The sequence below is a fragment of the Peromyscus eremicus genome, chromosome 9 (genome assembly GCF_949786415.1).
Source record: "Peromyscus eremicus chromosome 9, PerEre_H2_v1, whole genome shotgun sequence".
In the NCBI taxonomy this organism is placed as follows: Eukaryota; Metazoa; Chordata; class Mammalia; order Rodentia; family Cricetidae; genus Peromyscus; species Peromyscus eremicus.
Window position 1 is genome coordinate 61,976,920 of NC_081425.1, and position 20,435 is coordinate 61,997,354.

Sequence of the window (20,435 nt, forward strand, 5' to 3'; positions counted from 1 at the left end):
GGTTCCACTCCTCCTCTGATAAATGCCTTAAATATCCTAGATACCAGTAAATTGGGCTGCATAACGCCTGCTTCAACCCCGATATTCCATGGGAATTGTCTAACTTCTGCCAGCGAACGGGCAAATGAAAAGACTTGCCTTATCCTCAAGCTTTCTACCAAAGCTCTGAACCCTTCTGCCTCTCCATTTCTGATTCTTTCTCTGCCATATGCAACCACTTCTGCCTATCTGACTTCCACTCTGCTCTCTGGTATTGGGCAGGCTCTCTAGTATCTGGCTCTCACCTTAACTCCTCCCACTTGTTCTCAAGCTGCCCTGAGAAGCACAGACAGGTCTGAAAGCAGGCTAGGATGCATGCAAATAAGTTTATGATCAGGACCCACACGGGGATCACAGTAATCAGGATGGCTCTTTAGCCAGAGATCAGTTTACAGTCTGCCTCCTGGTGGGTCTTCCTCAAGCTGTCCTCAAGCCAACAGGCTATCAAAAACAAACAATCAATCAAAAATTTCAGGACATGGAATAAAATCCATCTCTTGTCTCTCAGACCTTCCCGACATAAGGGCTAGAACTTAAGCATCTGGAGAGCAAGGCTCCTGCCCCCACAGGTGGAAGTTTCAGCTTTGGCATTTAAGGTGCGCCAGGGGAGAGATGAAAAAGCCCATGAACAGAATTGCTAAGTGCTGGCACACGCTGTCCGACTGGCTCCCGAAAGCCGCTGGGTCCGTTTTAAGTGCGGGTGGTGGGGTGGGCCATGCAGACTAGTGCATGCCCTGCCAGGCCATCAATTGAGCCTTGTTCAAAGTGCCACCTAGAGAGACAACTGGTCAGCTGACTGCACCCAAGCACCGAGGGGCATGGGAGCATCAAACTAAGACCTCCAGCAGACCTCTAGGCTTGGCCACGGCTCACAGGGAACCCAGAATGCAGCATGGAAGTGATCTGTTTCTTTCCTTCTGGACACTAGAGCTACTTACTCAGTCCTGGGGAGTTTTGGGGTCCCACCTCTCCTTGTTTCCCTATTGTCAGGGTAGGGAGGACAACCTTACCCACATCACCAGACTTAATTGTACTTTCAGGGTTACTTAATGGGAAAAGACTTTCCAGCTAAGGTAGGAGCTTTCATTGCTCCCTCCATGTGCCTCACTCCAGACCTGTCACAGTGCTTCTCCTCCTCATGCACACAGACAGGGCCCTGATCTCTGCCTTGTCCCTAATTCCAGAAGAATGAGGTCTCACTCCACAAGCTTTTCTCTTCCTGGTTCCCTCTTCTAATTAACTGCTCAGCTAATTGTTACAGGACCACCACAGTGCTGGAGTCCAGGGATCATCAAGTAAGGAACAGTAATAGTCCAAAGGTATTTACACCCCCCCAGACCCAAGAGTGTCTGGACTCTGCAAAAACAGACTTAATATAGCCATCTATTACTGTTAAATGCTCTCAGCAATTGATCACCTGTGTCTCCTGGATGCTAAACTAGTAAACAGGTACCTTAAAATAATCTGTCTCTGATAACGCTTATCTCAGGTTAAAAAATTAAACACATGTTCCAATCTCTCTCTGTCTCTCTCAGTAACACTAACCAATACAAGGAGAGTACCAAACACTACAATGGTCATCAGCCCAAGGCTTTAATTTTCTCATAGCTGCTTCTTAATATGTTCAAAATTTTTGTAAGCTCCAGAAACCAGCTTGAATCCATCTGGACAGGTCGGATCTGCTTCAGATAAGTGCAACCCAAATTCCTGGTCCCGGGACTCCCCTTCCCTCACCCTGGAACCTCCATGAAGGTAATTTTTTTTTTCTTCTAAGCTTTTCTCTGTCTCACCAGCATCCTGTCAGACACAAAATCAGCCAGAGTGCCAAGCCAAGAAAGATGAACAGCTCCAAGGCAGCAGACGACAGCCCACCATCCCAGGACGCCTGTCTACCTCGGAAGCCCCCTTCCCTACCTGCCTAAGAGCCAACCAATGCCCACCAAGTCAGCTGGAAGCAATTTTTCCAGGAGAAACGATGCCCCCTTCCTGTTCACTCATTTTTATAATAAGCAAAAAGTCTGGAATGTTAGAATTCTGCCCTCACTCCAGCTGCAGGACCACACATGTGCAGTTCAGGAGTTTAAGCAAAGGGTCTTGCATCTGACATCATCAGTGTGCGCTGGTGATCATGTATGTGCAGCATGGTCGCATAGTCTGCACGTGTGTTGTGGCTCTGTAAGCCCATCTGCGCCTTAAAGAGGTGGAGCTGTGACTCAGACCCCACCCTCTCTCTCTTATCTCCCCCACCCCACCATCTTTCTCTCTGCCCTCTGCATGTGCTCCTTCCCAGGCCTGGTTCTCTTGTACTGCCCCCTTCCTCCTAATAAAGCTCTCTGTAACTAGGTAATCGTGGCCATAGCTTGTGACCTTCGAGCAGTAGCCAGCGCCATTTATCATTCATTTCACTTGGCATATTATAAAAAGCCCTTTTCAATAAAAGATGAGGCTGTTGGGTATTGATCCAGGCTCTCCCAAAGCTATTCTGTGTTTCTGTCTTTCTTCTTGTCATCTAGGTCTCTCTTTTTATCTGATATTTCCTAATTCCTTTCTCCTCCACCTAAGAACCCTTCAAAAGGTGGGAGCGGGCTCCCACACATGTTATATATGCATACATACATGCAGGCAAAACATTCATATACATAATAAAAGTAATCTAAAGATTTAAAAAAGGTTATACTTTTTAATTTCTCAAATAGTCTTAAAACATTTGTATTTAAAAACAATCAAGGTTCTCTTTATACACTGCTGGTAGGAATGATGTGGGTACTGTAGAAATCAGCATGGAGGTTCCTCAGAAAACTAAAAATAAAGCTATCATGTGATACAACTATGCTACTCTTGGGTCTATATCTGAAAGATTCTGATTTAACACACCAGAGACACTTGCAATCCATGATTATTACTCTAGTATTTGCAACAGCCAGAAAATGGAACAACTTAGATGTCTATCAAAAGATGAATGGTTGGGGCCGGGCAGTGGTGGCTCATGCCTTTAATCCCAGCACTCGGGAGGCAGAGCCAGGCGGATCTCTGTGAGTTCGAGGCCAGCCTGGGCTACCAAGTGAGTTCCAGGAAAGGCACAAAGCTACACAGAGAAACCCTGTCTCGAAAAACCAAAAAAAAAAAAAAAAAAAAAAAGATGAATGGTTGGGAAAAAGTGATATATATGAATGTATATATATATGAAATTTTATTCAGCTATGAAAATGAAATAATGACATCTACAGGCAAATGTATGCAACAGGAAACCATTATGTTAGGCAAAATAAGCCAGACCTAGAAAAACACATATGACATTTCCTCTCATATGCCAAATCTAGGTTAAAATTTGTGTGTGTGTGTGTGTGTGTGTGTGTGTGTGTGTGTGTGTGTGTGTGTTTTGTGTAGATTGTGAACATAAAAAAATCACCTATGAGAGGGGAAGACATCATCTTGCAGGAGGGAATGGGTAAGATAATACAATAGAATGCAATTGGCTGGGCATGGTGACACACACCTTTGATCTCAGCACTTGGGAGGCAGAGGTAGATGGATCTCTGTGAGTTGGAGGCCAGCCTGGTCTACTTGTCAAGTTCCATGCCAGTCAAGGCTACACAGTGAGATTCTGTCTCAGAATAAAAAGCAATCTGCATGAAAGAAGGATTATCTAGGGGCAGGGAGTTGGGGTTGGAGAATGACAGTGGAGGAAAGGCATGAAAATATATATTTATATATTTCATTTTCAAGCATACTTATAACATATTTTTTCAAATATATATATATGTATGTTTGAAAATGGCACAGTGGAACTTCTCCCATTGCACACCAATTTTAAAATTAAACATAATCCAAGGTTATTTTTATTTATTTGTACATTTTTTTTTTGAGACAGAGTTTCTCTGTGTAGTTTTGGTGCCTGTCCTGGATCTCACTCTGTAGACCAGGCTGGCCTCGAACTCACAGAGATCTGCCTGCCTCTGCCTCCCCAGTGCTGGGATTAAAGGCGTGTGCCACTGCTGCCCGGCCTTGTACATCTTCTTATTCATGGGGCTTGTTCTCCAAATTTTTTCTGTTTAAAAATAACATAAATACTTTAGCATTTAAAACGTTATCTCTTCTACTCGTATTTTAAAGGTCAAGAAAGTTTGCAGTGAACTGTGAACCTCTTGACTACGTAATCTGATAGTCTTAACATATGCACCCAGTATCTATCTACCCTTTGTTAACAGACAAGTTCCCAGAAGTTCCTTTGAGTCCCTTCCCGTCCTGGTAAACCTCGACAACTTGACCCTTATTCTTTTGAATCCAACTGCCTCAGGTTCGCCCAGTCATTTTCTATGAATTTCTAGATCCATCTATGTGGTTTGCCGGTTTGTACCTTATTGCTGAGTCACAGTCCAGTAACAGACGACAGTGGCGCATCCACTGGCCTGTTCATGGCCCTTTGGACTATTTCCAGTTTGGAGCTATAATACTCTCTTGAGTATTTTTGTAGAAATAGTGTTCATTTCTCTTGGGTAAGGATTTGAAGGTAGAATTTCTTAGTCATAAGAAAGGTGTATATTGATCTTTATGAGAGTCCATTAGGTCTTTTTGTTTGTTTGTTTCTTAAGTGGTTACACCAACTTACACCAATATAATCCCAGTAGCTCAGCATCATCCACAATATTTGGAATTATTCTTTAATTTGGACATGCTGACCATTGCAGAATAGGTTCTTATTTTAATTTTCACATTCCTGGTGACTACTGACATTGGTCACCTTTCAGGTGACTCTGTGCCTTCTGTTTATCTTCATTTGATAAGTGTGTGTTCAGGTATTCTGACCATTTTTGAAACACTTGATTTGTGGGAGTTATTTACATATAGAAAGTCCCTTGATGTACCAGTTGTGAAAAAAAAATCTCTTCCCAGTCCGTGGCCTGCCTCTTCACCATGTTGTATCTTTTGCTGAGTAGAAGCTGTGGTTCCAATGCTAATTATAAACGTTTACTTTTACGGCTAGCACTTTTCATGTCCTTGCATGGCAGCTTTCCCCATTTTTTTTCCTAGAAGATTGAAATACCCACCCCCTTTTTAATATTTATGATTAATTGTAAGTGTTGTGCATGAATAAAAGGTTAAAGCCTTTCCCCGAGTCTGAGCATCCAGCTGTCACAGGATTATGTGTGGAGAGGACTGTCTCCACTCAACTGAGTTGCTTTTTAGTGTCTTTACCAAAATTACTTTGCCATATGGCTCTGGGTCTATTTCTAGACTCTCTGTTCTGTTTCAACGTGCTATTTCTCTATTTATTGCCCACACTCTACAGTCTCCTTGCAGGGTAAATGCTTTTGCCATGTTCTCTGGGAGCCTGCATGCCATGTATTCAGTGTGTTCAGGGTGGAGGACTTACACATCTTTCATTAAGTTTTCTGTACATCTTGTAGTGTGGTTCTCAGTAATATTTGATTAAAATTAAATGTGCTCATTTCTAGTTCTGCTAGATTGTATTTCCCCAAATGGCCGCAGCAATGTTTCCAACTCCCATGCTCTTCCAGACTCTTGTCACTCTGTTTCCTCCCTGCTTGTGCTGACTGGGCCTCTGCAACTGTCTGGACAAGCAGGATGTGGTTGAAGTGGCAGAGCATGTATTCCCAGGCCAGGTCAGGACAGGTGACCCTGTGTCTTGAAATATCTACTCTCGGAATCCAGTTACCTGGTTTCCACAAGCCCAGGTAGAGGGGTCCCCCCAGCAGGCCAGTAGCAAGCGTCAGAAATGAACACGAGCGGACGAATGGAGAAATGGAGGGGGGGAGCCCCTTGACTATTGTTCTGTTTTCACTGGGAGAGAGTCACAGCCTGCTACGTATGTACCATGTGCACAGTGTGGGACACTGCTCCCCCTCAAAAAGAAAAGAAACCTGTTAGAAATGAGAACTTGGACAGGATTTAGGCCATCAAAACGCATCCATGTAATCTTTAATAAGAATCTGTAGAAGAATGAGATTTACATGACATGATCTCTCTTCAAAGACTGTTCGCCCAATACTGTCAGAGTTGACTGTTAGTTGGTCTGTAAACAACAGCGAGAGAGAAAGAGGATAAAAGGAAGGAAGGAATTAGTCTGTGGACAGGAGGAAAGGCAAATGGGTCACAGGCCTTTGTGGTGTTTTGTTGTGGTGTTTTGATTGAGATTTGTTTGTCTCCATCTTTTAATGTGCTCTATACATTCCCTTTACTTTTTTAAAATGTTGCATCATGCACATAAATACTTTGAAAAGAAATGTTTCTAGGGCTGGTGGCTTAGTCAGTTTCACTGATGCTGGCTCTCCCAAGGCGTCCTTCCTCCCCCCCAAGGCTGCTCTCTTCTCGACTTGGGAAAAGCTGCACCATGGCCAATGAATTGAAGCAGTTATCTTGAAAGTTCTGCTCTAATACAAGTAGAGAGAAAACACATTTCCCAGACTCTCCTATTGCTCTGGACTTTGTGTCTGCCTTTCCTTCCTCTTGCTGGTGAGTCTACCATACTTCTAGCCCAGGCAAGGACAAGAGAGTCTCTCCTCAAAATCGACACAGGTTGTGTGTGATTCATACTGCCATAGGGTCCCATGCTTAGGAAATACTGCTCATTGCTTTGTTTGGTCCTGTGTGCCTATGATTCCTTTTAGCACCTCGATGATGGGACTGAGCTCTGGACTCTAGGGCTAGTGCCAGCCTAATCTTTCCAACTTTGTAAAAGGCAGTGAGGGGAGTCAACCATGGAGATAAGTGCAACATTCCTCTATTGCCCTTGCAAACCTACATGATGCTCACACCTCTAATCCCCACACTTGGGAGGCAGAAGCAGGATTATTACCAGTTCCAAATCATCTTGGGCTACACCATAAGCCCCAGGCCAGCCAGGGCTCCAGCACAGTAAGACTCCTCCTCTTCTATACCACTGCCCATCACACTACTCCAGGGCTCTTGGCCAGTTCGGTTACTGGAAAGTACCTAAAGAGGCAGGAGCAATAAACTCATTTTATGCTGTGATTCTGTGAAATCAAAGGACAATTAAAAATAACCAATATCTATTTTTTGTTGTTCTCATTTATTTATGGCTATTTTTTTCCTGTTTGGGGTATAATAATAAATAACTAAGTTTTCCTTCAAGCTCCTTTCAACATTTTGCTTATTCTGCAAGGCATTATCACAGAAAGTGTATGGAACCATTCGTGGCCCATTTTTACAACTTCTGTGCAAAGATCAGCCTAAGCTTTGTAAGCGTCCCCCACAGCCTGGGAGACTCACCGAGAAGTCCTGCCACCCTGAGCTTCAGCTCAACATCTGAGACATTTCCCTCTTGGACCTTCCTGCTGAAGAAATAGTGTTTACTCTGAGGTGTGCTTTATTGTCGGAGGTACCAAGGTCTTTGTGCTCACAGATAAGCACTTGGGGAACCTGTACTGTTAAGCACACAGGGCTGTTTCTTCAAGAGAAGGAATTTAACACTTGTTATTGCCCAGAAGGCTGGACATGCTTTCCAGCCTCGTGACCTTTTGCCCTATATCTGTGTCTAGAGACTTTTCCAGGACCAGACCCTTTCAGAGACCCTTATCATAAACTTGTTTGTCTCAGTCAATCTATAGAACTTATCTTTACGGACTTTATGGAAAGTTTCGAGGTAGTCACGTCTGGTCCGTATTTAGCTTTGTGTCTTAAGGAGATTTACATATGATTTGTTGTGCGCGTGGGACTGAGTTAACACCAGCAGTTTTCACCAAATTGTGCTGTGCCTAAAGTATGCCTAAAATAAACCACTCACTTCGGTCAGACTCCGGAAGTTTGAACCCACACTGGCTACTGAGTCGTGTGGAGCCAACTGCCTTCCTACCTCGTATGGCTCATCTCGCTGCAGCCCCCTAGGTCTCAGAGACGCCCCCATTTTATGTAAAAGGAAAGGTAATGATCACTTCTGCAAGTGCAGGAGCAGACTCAGATTGGCTGGTTTGTTGTTGTTGTTGTTTTTTAGTTTAAGGTCAAGATTTCATCAGACACAGTAAAGATTTAGCTGGCTTCTTCCTCACTAACCCATGGAACTGTGCTCAGAAGGACTCAGTTTAAACATTAAGAGAAGGGAGAAACCAAACAAAAGCAGGTCGAATGACCTTGGGCCAGTCACCCCTTACCTCTCAATGGATTTGTTTGCATGTAGAAGGTGCACTGCGTGTGTCGTGGGCGTGGATGTGTGTGGTGGGTGCCCCTTAGAGCATTCTGGAGGTTTCACGACCGTGATAAGCCGTGGAGGACAGGGGCTGCAGACCCAGCTCTTCTCTGAGTTTCAGGTCCCAGCGTGGAAATTCCCGTTCTGCGCAAAGGACCCATGCAGACCCCATCCGGCTGGCTGCAAAAGAAGAGAAGCTGCTAACGAAAAGGGAAGGAGTCGGAGGACCCAGGGCTGCACCGCACAAGTGACAGGCAGGGAGATAAGGTAGTGGACTTGCTGAGGCCCAGAGCCGCCCAGGTGCGCCCATCCCCTCCCGGAGCCCGCACCCAGCCCCGCAGCCCTGCCCGCGCCTCCCGCGCCTCCTGCCAGGACTCGGACCGGCGGCGCAGCCTCCTGCGGGCCCCCGCCCCCGCGTTGCCGGGCCAGCGAGGCCGCCGCGGCGTTCGGGGCGCCGCCGCATTGGCCGCTGCGGTGCGGGAGGCGCGGTCGGCGCAGCCTCGGGGCTGCGGGCACAGACTGGGGCGGCCCGCGGCGTTCGCTCAGCCCTAGGCCCGTTCGTCCATGGCCCTGGCGCTGTGGCCCTGGAGCCCAGCCCCGCTCCCAGGCGCCACCGCTCGCCTCTGGCCGCCCAGCCTGCCAGCCACGCGTGATGCTGAACGGCACCGGCCTGGACCAGGCTTTTAAGATGTCGTTGCCGCGGAGGGCGAGGATCGGCGCGTCCGTGGGTGAGCGGGGAGGGTGGGCCACTGGGGCGGGGGCGGCGCCCTTAGCTGGGAGACACTGCTCCGCCCTTCGCTCTGTCCCCTCCTCCGGGCGCCGGGGGCTGCGGGGGACTCCGGATGCCACGCCCTACTGCCCCCTGGCTGGACGCCCTTGCACCCACCCGGCCCTAAGGCCTCGTGCGGGAGTGAGGGAGCGGAAAGTGTGAGAACTCTCAGGCCCCTGGCACAATTGTGTATTCATGTGTGCGTGTGCATGAGTCTGTGAGTGTGTGTGTGTGTGTGCACACGCCCGCGTGCGCGTGCAGGTCCGTGTGACCCTACGCAGTGATGCGCATGCTGGAAAGGACCGAAGCAGTCGTTTTCTGCCCTGTCCCCAGTCCTGGTGGGCACACTTTGGTCACTGGGAAGACTTCTTGCCTCCCAGGCTGTCTGCTTGCAATGCGGCGTGTATTATCTTCTGCAGAGACTTAAGGGAAGCGGAAGGTCACTAAGAGTGTTTTCACCACCTGGGGCCCAAGTGCTCAGGCTTACACTAAGGACAGAGAGGCTCAGGGTTCCATTGCATGGGAGACAAGCCGCAGAGACACAGATGCATTCATGAACACGCGCTGGCAGGGGCCTGGGTGGGATTGGAAATGCAGCATCTTCTTAGATGTTTTTGTTGTATAATGCACTTAGGAAACATGACCAGGTACACCCAATGCTCTGTGGCTACGGCACATGATAGGTGACCTAGACGCTTAAATAATGCAAAACTGGAGGGGGAACCTCCAAAATGATGCCCTGTCTTGCATTTCAGGCCGCCTTGAAAGGAGTCTGGGTAGATCTTTGATGAAGAGGGTTCAAGGTTTGGGTTTGGAGTTGAGGTTCCTTGTTAACCGTTTGTAGTTTTGTCTGTTTTGAGACAATAGGCGTGTAAGAATAAATGACCTTTACATTTTCACTGTTGAGCAAAGTGAGGGAGAAGAAAACCATTTTAAGTAATGTTTGTTAAAGTTGGGTAGTATCAGGACAGTCACATTTATTTTGAGCAGAATCCTTTCCTGAAAGGGTCACTAGGCAACACCTCAAGACTACAAGGTGGGGAGCCCCAGGGGCATCATGGAGCAGTCAGAGGGACAGCCTAGGTACCAGCAAAGGAAAGGAAGTGTACGCTTTTCAGAGCAGTGTCATGGATGCAAGGCTTTGTGAAGAAAGAAGCACTCCCTGGTGGGGAGGGTACAGAACTCAGGTAACTTTGGGAAGAAGGGAGAATGAGAGATTGAGTTTTGATCAGATCACATCTGCAATGCCCGCTGGAGAGCCTAGTGGGGATGTTTAGTGGAGATTGGCTTGTGAGCCTGAGTTCACAGCCAGACATCTAAATTTTCAGAGTGCTTCCCAAGATGCCTCAATGGGTACCTCACTGCAGGTGCACGGGACCTCCTTCCAGAAGAGCCCTGCTTTAGTGTTCTGCTCCTATTAAGCTTGATTTCTGCACAGGTGCACACCATCTCGCTTTTCACTGGGTCCCCCAAAATTATATAACCAATACCAGAGGAATCTGAAGGTGTCCTGAGCATTCCAGTATTTTCAAGTTGGAGGGCGTTAGGGGAACAGAAAGCGATTGGAACAAGATGCATGGAAGCCCGGCGAGTCAGGAATGCCGCCAAGAGCTCCAGAAAGAATCTGGGCATTGAAGCTTGGCTTCATCTGTGGAGGTCACTGATGACCTTGGAAGAGCTACTATTGTATAACTGTGGGGAGAAATATTCATTAGAGGGGGTGGTGCAAGAGAGGATTAGAAGACAGGAGTTGAGAACAGACTGCCCGTGACACCCTTGAGCGTAAATTTTGCAGAAAATGGAGGGAAAAGCAAATGGAGTGGTAGCTGTAGAGAGCAAGTTCGAGGGAGCATGCTTTGAAGACTGACTACACCATCCAACAGTGTGATAGTAGGAACCCTCAGTCAGGGGCTTCTCAACGGTCTGTGGTGTGAGCGTCAGTGAGGAGCAGGGTTCAGAGACCTGCAGTTGAGAGAAAAAGGTTTAGGAGTTTCTGAAAGTGTAGGGCTTTGCTGATGACAGGTGTGTGGTGCGGACGATAAAATGTGTGACCTTACAAAACTGGTCTATTTAGAGCACATAAATCATGGGTAGGCAAGAGGGAGGTCGGGGTGGATACCTGGGCAAAGGGCCTGACAATCGCCTGCTCCCATAAAGTAGTAGTGCTGTGTGATTTTTGAAGAAGCCCGCCGCTTCTCATTTAGTGCAAACTAGCAGAGCAGGTCTGATGGCTCACAGTTCCTTCAGGGCCAGGTGCCAACCCGTCAACTGCTTAGTAAAGCGGTTCCGGGATCGTTATTTCTGGTGAATGTCCCTTGAACCCCCATCTTTCTCCGGGCGTCCTGTTGTACCTTCGTCTGTTCCTTTCTGCAGTTTACCAAAAGATGGGGATCCAAAGACCAGTTGACTGTGACAGGCTGGATCTATATTGGCCACCTTCTATGTACCAGACGCTTCAGGACTCTGGAGATGGAGCACTGGACGGGATAGGTGCTTTCCGGATAGAGCCCAAGGTCTAGGGATGAGGACAAAGCACACTGTTGGTGCTCCCAACTCGTACCCAGCCTCAGGCTACGTGCACAGGCAAAGCGCACAGTGGAACAGGGAAGTGAAGCGCGTATGTGTGTACAGGTGTGCTGTGCGGGCAGTGACGGTGGGGGAGTGGGGCCAGAAAGGAAGGGGGAGCTGTTCTCTGGGGACTACAACACTCACGGTCTCTAGGATAGAAGCTTCTTTCCTCTCGTTTAGCTTCTGGATTAGGCTTCATGAAATTGATTGGCGATAAAGAGCAGGCAGGCAGTAAGCACAGTGCCTGTGTCTTTAATTAGATTAAATACAGGACCTGCATGGCTACAAGTCCTACTGATAATGCCCTTGCAGGTTCGTTCCAACTTCTTTACCCTTTCAGCTCCCCTGGCCTCTTCTGGTCAGTAAGGTGATTTTTTTTTTTTTTTTTTTTGGTTTTTATTTTTAAATGGGCTCCTGTGTGGACCTAGTTTTCTTGTTACATCTCCTGTAACTACTTACCCTGAGTTGTAAAGGAAGGGATGAGAACCGCTGAATACACCAGAAGCTCTGGTAGAATGTAAGAGCCAGAAGACGGCTCTGAAGTGGTTTAATCCCTTCACTTTACAGCAAACTGTTTCAGAGCGGCCGGTTAATTTCTAGCAGAACCAACTAATTTCCAAGGCCCACAGAGCTGGCGCAGTTCAGGAGCAGTTCCAGTCTGAACAGGGCATGTTCATTTGCTCATTTTAGACGCTTTCTTCTTCCTTGGTAGGAAATAGGACAGACACGGGTCTCATCTCCCTTGCTTCTATTTCCTGCACTATCCAGTGGGCACTCTACACACAGACTTGACCCATCTCTGCAATTTTGTACTTGACCTGGAGGTCTAGATTATGTTTGGGAGTTTTTGGAGACAGTGTATGTTGGGGCTAAAATACCAGACTGTAGGTTTAGAGAGAAGTGGGTTCAAACTTCGACATTGTCTTCTGCTTCCTATGGGCCATTTCTTTATTTACATTATAGAATGAGGATGTAAAGAAAGAGTTTACTCCCTAAGAGTTTGTGTCAGTGGTGTGTGTGTGTGTGTGTGTGTGTGTGTGTGTGTGTGTGTGATTCGCATAGCATAGCAGTGCATATACTAATTACTGGATGCACAATCAAGTTTGACAGTGTCGCTCATTCTTAGATTGCCCATCATAACCCGGGGCAGACTCCTCTACCTGGATCCTTGTTCCATGTGGTGGCAGAAGAAGCAACATGTTCAACTTCAAATGTGTTTTCCCTCTAGATCTAATGATGCTCTACCCAGGACGTGACTACATAGAGGCATTTCTAGGTTTCCATGATGCAGAAACCCACTCACCAGCTGCCCAGATCCTGCACTGTCCATTCTCTAGTGTCTGAATTGTCACTCTCCTTACACTGGCCATTCTCTAGTGTCTGACAGTTGTCACTTTCCCTACACTGTCTTGTCTTTCATGTCTGCAGGTGGCTAGTATGCCCTTAATTTGATGGCTTTAGTTGTTTAATAATTAATTCACTTTTACAATGGCTGCTTTGTCTTAAAACCTCATCTGATGGAGGTGTCAGCTACACAAATGGATTACATTAAAGTCATTCTTTTAGGACCTTGGGATGGTTTATGAGAGGATGTTCAGACAGCCCCTCTGAAGAGGGGTCTCTCCCCTTATCCCTGGGGCTTTTTACAGTTGCTAAATATAACCCCTAGTCAATAGCACACCAAGACAAGATGTTACTTACATCCTATTAGGCCAGGGAAAGTGCTCAGGGAAAATGTTAACAACCACTAAGAAGGGCTAAAAATAAAAGTGAGCTCACATTCATACCCTGGCAGTTTCTCCATATCATTGTCAAGGGCGGACACAATGCATAACCTGCCTTGTGGCATTGAGCAGCACCAAGGTGAAGACAGTCATATCCATGTGCCTCCCAGGATATGGACATAGATGTGTTTGTGAGAGTACAGTCAGGTCTGGCTCACACTCTTGTCCCAGCTGCTTGGAAGGGTGAGGCATGTAGATCACCTGAGCCGGATTAGGGACAATGTGGGCAATTAAGTGAGAGCTTGTGTCAACAACCAAAATAAAATAAAACAACAGTCATACACATGTGATGTTGTCCATTCACAAACAGTGTGGTGGAGGGCTCATTACGCCAGCCTACCACCACACACCTCTGTATGTCCTGTTTGTGTGCTGGTGCTCCTTGCACTGAAGGATTATCTCTTACCTGCTAGTTTAAAAAAAAAAAAATGGATGTGTCATAGTTCATCCTAAAAATGTGACTTAATCTTCGCTCATTTTGATTCAGAGATTCAAATGATTCGCATTTGGAAAGTAGTTCCCTGCCTTTGCGTTATTGTTTGTTGGGTAGCAAGCACATATTCATTTCTGACGTTTCCAAGGAGCGTCTGAGCACAGCTCGCTGTTCATCTCCGGAGACACCACGTCAGCCAGAGGCAGAGGGTACCCGGGATTACTGTCAATGTTTCAAGCACATCACCGAGATTGATTGTCCAGAAACCCGGGGCAGCAAACGACTCCTTGGAGGAAGCACTTTTGCCATACAGAATCTCACTGCAGACACCACGTTCAAAGACAGTTGCTGGTTTCAGATCTTGGTACCTTAATGGCAAGGAGCTGTTCATTCATATTCAAAGGACACAAGAGTGGCTGGTCTGCTGTTATCCAGTTAGTGAGGGATTAGGCTTCCTCTCAGCTATTTTTATCTTAGCTATACAACCATTATCCCCATTTAAGACTCTTTTCAATTTTCTTTTTACTTCCTTTATCCTAATTCACCCAGCATGCAAATCTTGATTTTAAAACTCCGGAATTTTTGCCTTTAAACTCCACAGTAGTAGTTACTGTCTCTGTAACAAACAAGTTAAATGATAGTCCCTTCTTTAGAGTCCCAGGGGACCTGCCCAGCAGCTGGGTTTTAGCCAAGCAGTTTGCTTAAGGTTGACTACAGAGTCATTTGTGCTGTGCCCCAGCCTGTACACGGCTGCCCCAAATGACTGTGCTGTTCTTTTCGGAAGTACGTTTCTTCAACTCTGTTTAACAATTCCCTGGTCTCCTTTTCTGATGGTAGGGTTTAGGCAGAGTTTCTCAAAGGGAACACATCAATATGGGCAAGTAAGTGGGTAGGATCTCCCAGGAAGAATAAACTAGGCTAGATGCAAACACCGGCGATGAATGGAGACTGTAATGAAGTACAGAGCTAGGTCGTGCCTTGGCAAATGCATAATGGCAAACATTAAATGTTTGCTTTATCGTTCTCTATCTTTATGACTGTTTGCTTTAGTGATGGAACCAGTGGGGTGGGAGAGGAGGGGAGAAGCCTTTCCTCTTCATGAGAAGTGGTTGTGCTCTCAGTTTCGTCAACCTGACAGAACCTAAATGTATCTGGAAGAGGGAACTTCAAATTAAAATATCGTCTCCACCAATGTGGCGGTAAACATGCCTGTGAGATATTTTCTTGATTAATGATTGATGTGGGAGGGCCCAGCCCATTCTAGCAGTGCCATTCCTGGGCAGATGGTCCTGGGCTATATAAGAAAGCAAGCTGAGGAGTTCCATGGCTCAGCAGTTAAGTGCACGGACTGCTCTTCCAGAGGATGTAGGTTTGATTCCCAGCACCCACATGGCAGCTGACAGCAGTCTATAACACCAGTTCTGATGAGCTCCTCTGGCCTCTGTAGGCACTGCATGTGTATAATGCACAGACATATATGCAGGCAAAACACCCAGATGTGTAGTAGAATATTATTTTAAGGTGTGTTATTTTTGTTTATGTTGCATTTGTTTAACTCCATGAAGCTGTGATACTTTGCCTGTTTAAAACACCTGATGGTCTAATAAAGAACTGAATGGCCAATAGCAAGGCAGGGGAAAGGATAGGTGGGGCTGGCAGGCAGAGAGAATAAATAGACGACAAATCTGGGAGAAGGGAGGAAAGAGAGGACCCAGAGAAGGGGAGGACATCAGGGGCCAGCCACCCAGCTACACAGCCAGCAAGCCATGGAGTAAGAGTAAGATTTACAGAAGTAAGAGAACAGGAAAGGTCCTGAGGCAAAAGGTAGATGGGATAATTTAAAGTAAAGGAAAGCTGGCATGAAATGAGCCAAAATAAGGCTGGGCATTCATAATTAAGAATAAGCCTCGGTGTGTGATTTATTTGGGAGCTGGGTGGCGGGCCCCCCAACAGATCAAAGAGCAAAACCAGACAAACAACAACACAGATACACAAGTAATAATTTAAAAAAAGAAAGAGAGAGAAAGAAAGAGAGTGAAGAAGAGAAAGAAGAAAAGCAACCTGAGCAAGTTGTAGAGAACGGTCCAGGAAGCAGCTTTCCCCGTGATTCCTGCCTCTGCTCTTGTTTGGATTCCTACCCTGACTTACCTCTAGGATGGATTGTGATTAGGATGCATACATCAAATAACCCTTCAGTCTCCAAGTTACTTTTAGCCAGTGGTTTATCAGAGCAACAGAGAAGCAAACTAGATCAGTGGTGTTTGTACTGCACGTGTCGGATATTGTCTTATTTTTTAAAAACATGTTTGTGGGGGCATCTCTCTCTTTCTCTTCCTCCCTCCCCCTCTCTCTGTGCGCTCCTGTACTTGCCATGGCACATTAGAAAGTTGAACAATTTGCAGAAGTAGGTTCTCTCTCCACCATGTGGTGAGATTGAACGTAGGCCACCAGACTTGTCAGCAAACACCCTTTACCTGCTAAGCCATCTCACTGGCCTTTCTTCATGTGTGTTATATTGCCTTTGGGGAAGGACAAGATGTCATGTGTATGGTAAGCAATGCTTTGCAGACCATTGTCACAGATGGTCAAAGATGAAGGTGACTTTGTAGATGTCTGCCAACTAGCTATGTGGGGCTGACTGATGGTGAGTCAGAACAGAGCTGTGCTGTACTGTGAGATACACACTGATTTCCAGGACTTAGTAGAGAAAGGAAATTTGTGGGCCATGGTGGCCCACATCTTTAATCCCAGCACTTAGGAAGCATGCATATATATATATATATATATATTATATACACACAATATATATATGTATATATTATATATCATATGTATATATATGAAAGTTATTCATCATTCATGTATTAGTCATGAATTATTCATAATACTTTCTTCTGTTTACTACATGGTGAAAAAACTATTTTGGTTACATCAAGTTCAATAAAATGTATTAATTAATTATTTTATGTAATTGTACTTTTTTTGTTTGTTTTTGAGGCAGAGTCTCACTGTGTAGCCCTGACTGGCCTGGAACTTATTTTGTAGACCAGGCTGGCCTTGAACTCACAGAGAGTCACTTACCTCTGCCTCCCAAGTGCTGGTATTAAAGGCAAGCATCAACATGCCTGACTTGTAATTTTACTTTTATTTTGTATGTCTACTAGAAATTAAAAAAAAATTAGTATACAAGGTATTAGATATCATTATGGCATTTTAAAATCAAGTGTTACAAAAAATTAAAATTTGTTTATAGCATGTGTTGTATTTCTGTTGGACCAGTACAGACCAGGTTCAAGTGTTCTCTTTACTTATTCTTTGACAGTTTTATGCATGTCACATTGATCATGTCCCCTCCAGTTCTCCCTCATCCTCTCGTCCTCTCCCTGGATACCTGCCACATGTCCCCTTCTACCTTCATGCCCCCTGCTTTTGTAACCCACTAGTCCAGTTAGTGCTGCTTGCTGAATGTTGACTGGTCTTGTTATCTTGATATAGTGTAGGCCTTGTGCAGGTGACCACAGCTGTAAAGGAGGCCTTGTGCAGGTGACCACAGCTATAAAGGAGGCTTTGTGCAGGTGACCACAGCTGCAAAGGAGGCCTTGTGCAGGTGACCACAGCTGCAAAGGAGGCCTTGTGCAGGTGACCACAGCTGCAAAGGAGGCCTTGTGCAGGTGACCACAGCTGCAAGGGAGGCCTTGTGCAGGTGACCACAGCTGCAAGGGAGGCCTTGTGCAGGTGACCACAGCTGCAAGGGAGGCCTTGTGCTGGTGACCACAGCTGTAAAGGAGGCTTTGTGCAGGTGACCACAGCTGCAAGGGAGGCCTTGTGCAGGTGACCACAGCTGCAAGGGAGGCCTTGTGCAGGTGACCACAGCTGAAAGGGAGGCCTTGTGCAGGTGACCACAGCTGAAAGGGAGGCCTTGTGCAGGTGACCACAGCTGAAAGGGAGGCCTTGTGCAGGTGAACATAGCTGCAAAGGAGGCCTTGTGCAGGGGACCATAGCTGCAAGGGGTTCATGAGTCATGTCTGGTTCAAACATTTCTGCTCTGTTATTCTTGAAATTGTGTACTTCCTAATGTAAAATGATCCAAGTAGGAAACTGAGGCTGTGGGAGGGTGGGTTGCAGACACTTGCCTAGGGTTCTCAGCTTCTTCCCACGGAAGACATTAGAGCCCATGTTCTTAGATTCCTCCAGAATTCCTTCCAGGGCTATTTTATCTTCTTACCTTATATGAAATCTCCTTGGGCACAATCTATTTTAATTTTGAAAATAAACTAGGTCATAGTACTGTGAAATTCTATTCTGTTTCTTTGAACCCAGTCTCTGGTGAAATCAAACTGCTTGAGTCATTGACTATTGTCTGATATAGTCAGCCAAGATTTGTAGAGATCAGTGAATATGATAAACTATGAATTCATGGGAAAAAGGACTCATGACCTCGTGTGGCACCATGTAGAGAGAACAGCATCACATCTTCACTGTCCAGTCACCAATCTCCTTCAATACCAGTGGCTGTCTCAGATGTAGTTTTCTTTTCTAGTCACTAATTTTGAGCTGGGCTTGCTTTTTAGAGAAACATGTTTTAACCCACCCATTCCCATCTCCATGCACATCTTCTCCTAACTGTTACTTTCTCAAAAAGTGTACAGAAAAATGCAGGAAGTAAATTCCAAAGTGGGGAAGAACCCTTGAATAAATTTGCTGTGGTTTGGATGTGGTTTGAGTCTGTCCCCCCAAAGTTCTTGTGTTCGAAGCCTGATTTTCAGTGTGGCGATGTGGTGACATGGGACTTCGCAGAGCATCATTAAGTCCCTGAGGGTGTGCCCTCAGAAGAGATTGAAGTCATTCTTGTGTGACCTCTAAGTTGGCTCTCCCAGAAGGTTGCCATAAAGGAACAACCTGGACGCTCAGTAGCCTCTCTTGCCTCGTCTCACCCTCTGTGACTCTCCTTTGCACGGGCGTGTCTGCCGTTGTAATACTATCCATCACGAGGTCCTCACCGGAGCTTGTTTGAGGTCCTGAACCCCCAGATCTGTGAGTTAAATAAACCTCTTTTCAAATTAAAGTTATTCACCTTCAAATATTTCAATGGAGCAGCAGAAAGTGGACCAATACTGTTTGGAAACACACTGGAGCTGTTAGCAGCCCCAAGTCTTGTGGAGAAGACAAAGGCAGGTTTTATTACAAGGGATAATGCTAAAATGCTTTAGTTGTTCGGGATTCAGGGAGCTTAGGGATTACTTTTAAATCACATTCATAAGGTTTTGTTGGGATGTGATAGCAAGCACAGTAACTAGGCAACACTGTGTGATTATGTGTCGTTAACATTGCTTGGGTAGTGGGCGGTTAGTGTGCTTGCACTCAGGATCTAGGAGTCCCAGATATGATGGACAGGTAACTGTAGTGTGAGGGTTTCAGTAGGGAATCATAGATTATGAGCATGGGGATAGAGTGAGGCTGAAGATATACAGGGAAGTGGGGGCATTCTATAGTTACAAGTCTCTCATCTAGACTTTTTATGCATGAGGGATATGCTGGAGCAATAATAGTAGCGATAAACTGAGGATGTGCGATGACATCATAGTGTCACATTGCAGTGTCAGCTCCTTGATGTCAGCATGGTAGTGACATGAGGTCAGACTTGTAGTTTTGTGTTGTGACAAATGTGTATAATGGCATGTATCCCCACAAAAGTGACATACAGAATAGTTTCCCTGTCCTAAAGGTCCCTGTGTTCCACTCATTTGTCCCACCCTCCTTCCTGACCCCTCAGAGCCACTGTGGATTTTATATCTCTATGGTTTTGCCTTCTGCAAATGTCACACATTGGGAATCATGCAGTCTCTAGCCTCTCAGACTGGTTCCTTTCACCTTGTCAGATGTACTTAATGCTTCTCCTTGTTTTATCTGGCTTGGCAATTTCTTTCTTTTTGTTCCTGAACAACAGTTCATTATCTGGATATTTGTCCAGTCATCTACTGAGAGACGTCTTGCTTGTGTCCAGATTGGTGGAATGTGCTGGCTAGTGGTTTGATTTCACTTTTGTCAACTTGACATAAGCTAGGGTCATCTGGGAAGAGGGAACTTCAACTGAGGAATCGCTTCTACCAGACTGGCCCTGTAGGCAAGTTCGTGGGACATAGCCTTGATTAATGATTGATGTGAGAGGGTCCAGCTCATGATGGGTGATACCACCTCTGGGCAAGTGGTCCTGGGTTGTACAAGAAAGCAAGCCGAGCAAGCCACAGAGAGCAAGCCTGTAAGCAGTGTTCCTTCCTGGGTCCTGCTTGGATTCCTGCCCTAACTTCTCTCAATGATAGACTGCAAGCTGTAAGTGAAGTAGTCCCTTTTCTCGCCGAAGTTGCCCCTGGTCGGTGTTTATCACAGCAATGAAAAGCACGCCAAGTCAGGGGAGTTGAGAGTAAAGCTGCTTTCAGACCTTGTGTGCAGGTTTCTGTGTGGACATTGGTTTTCATAACAGAAGCAAAATGGCTGGGCCCTATGGTGAGAGTGTTTTGCTGTGTGGGAGCGTCTGTTGCCTTGCAAAGCCGTCTGTACCATTTTGCACTCCTGTTGAGAGTCCATGTCATTCCACATCGTCACCCACCCTTGGCATCGTCATTATTTGGGATTTTAGCCACTCAAAAGGCATGTATTAGTATTCTGTTTTTTTAATTT

General features: G+C 46.0%; 1 protein-coding gene and 1 long non-coding RNA gene across 2 annotated transcripts in view; one reads left to right on the plus strand and one right to left on the minus strand.

Annotated features, from left to right (window-relative positions):
* The window catches only part of Atp8a2 (ATPase phospholipid transporting 8A2), a 591,431-nt gene that overhangs the window by 18,271 nt on the left and 552,725 nt on the right, over window positions 1-20,435 (plus strand).
* Window positions 5,949-8,529, minus strand: LOC131919365 (uncharacterized). Its single transcript, XR_009381239.1, has 3 exons — window positions 8,169-8,529; window positions 6,857-6,993; window positions 5,949-6,073 (listed from the first exon to the last, which is right to left on the minus strand). It is a non-coding gene; the product is annotated as an uncharacterized LOC131919365 (long non-coding RNA).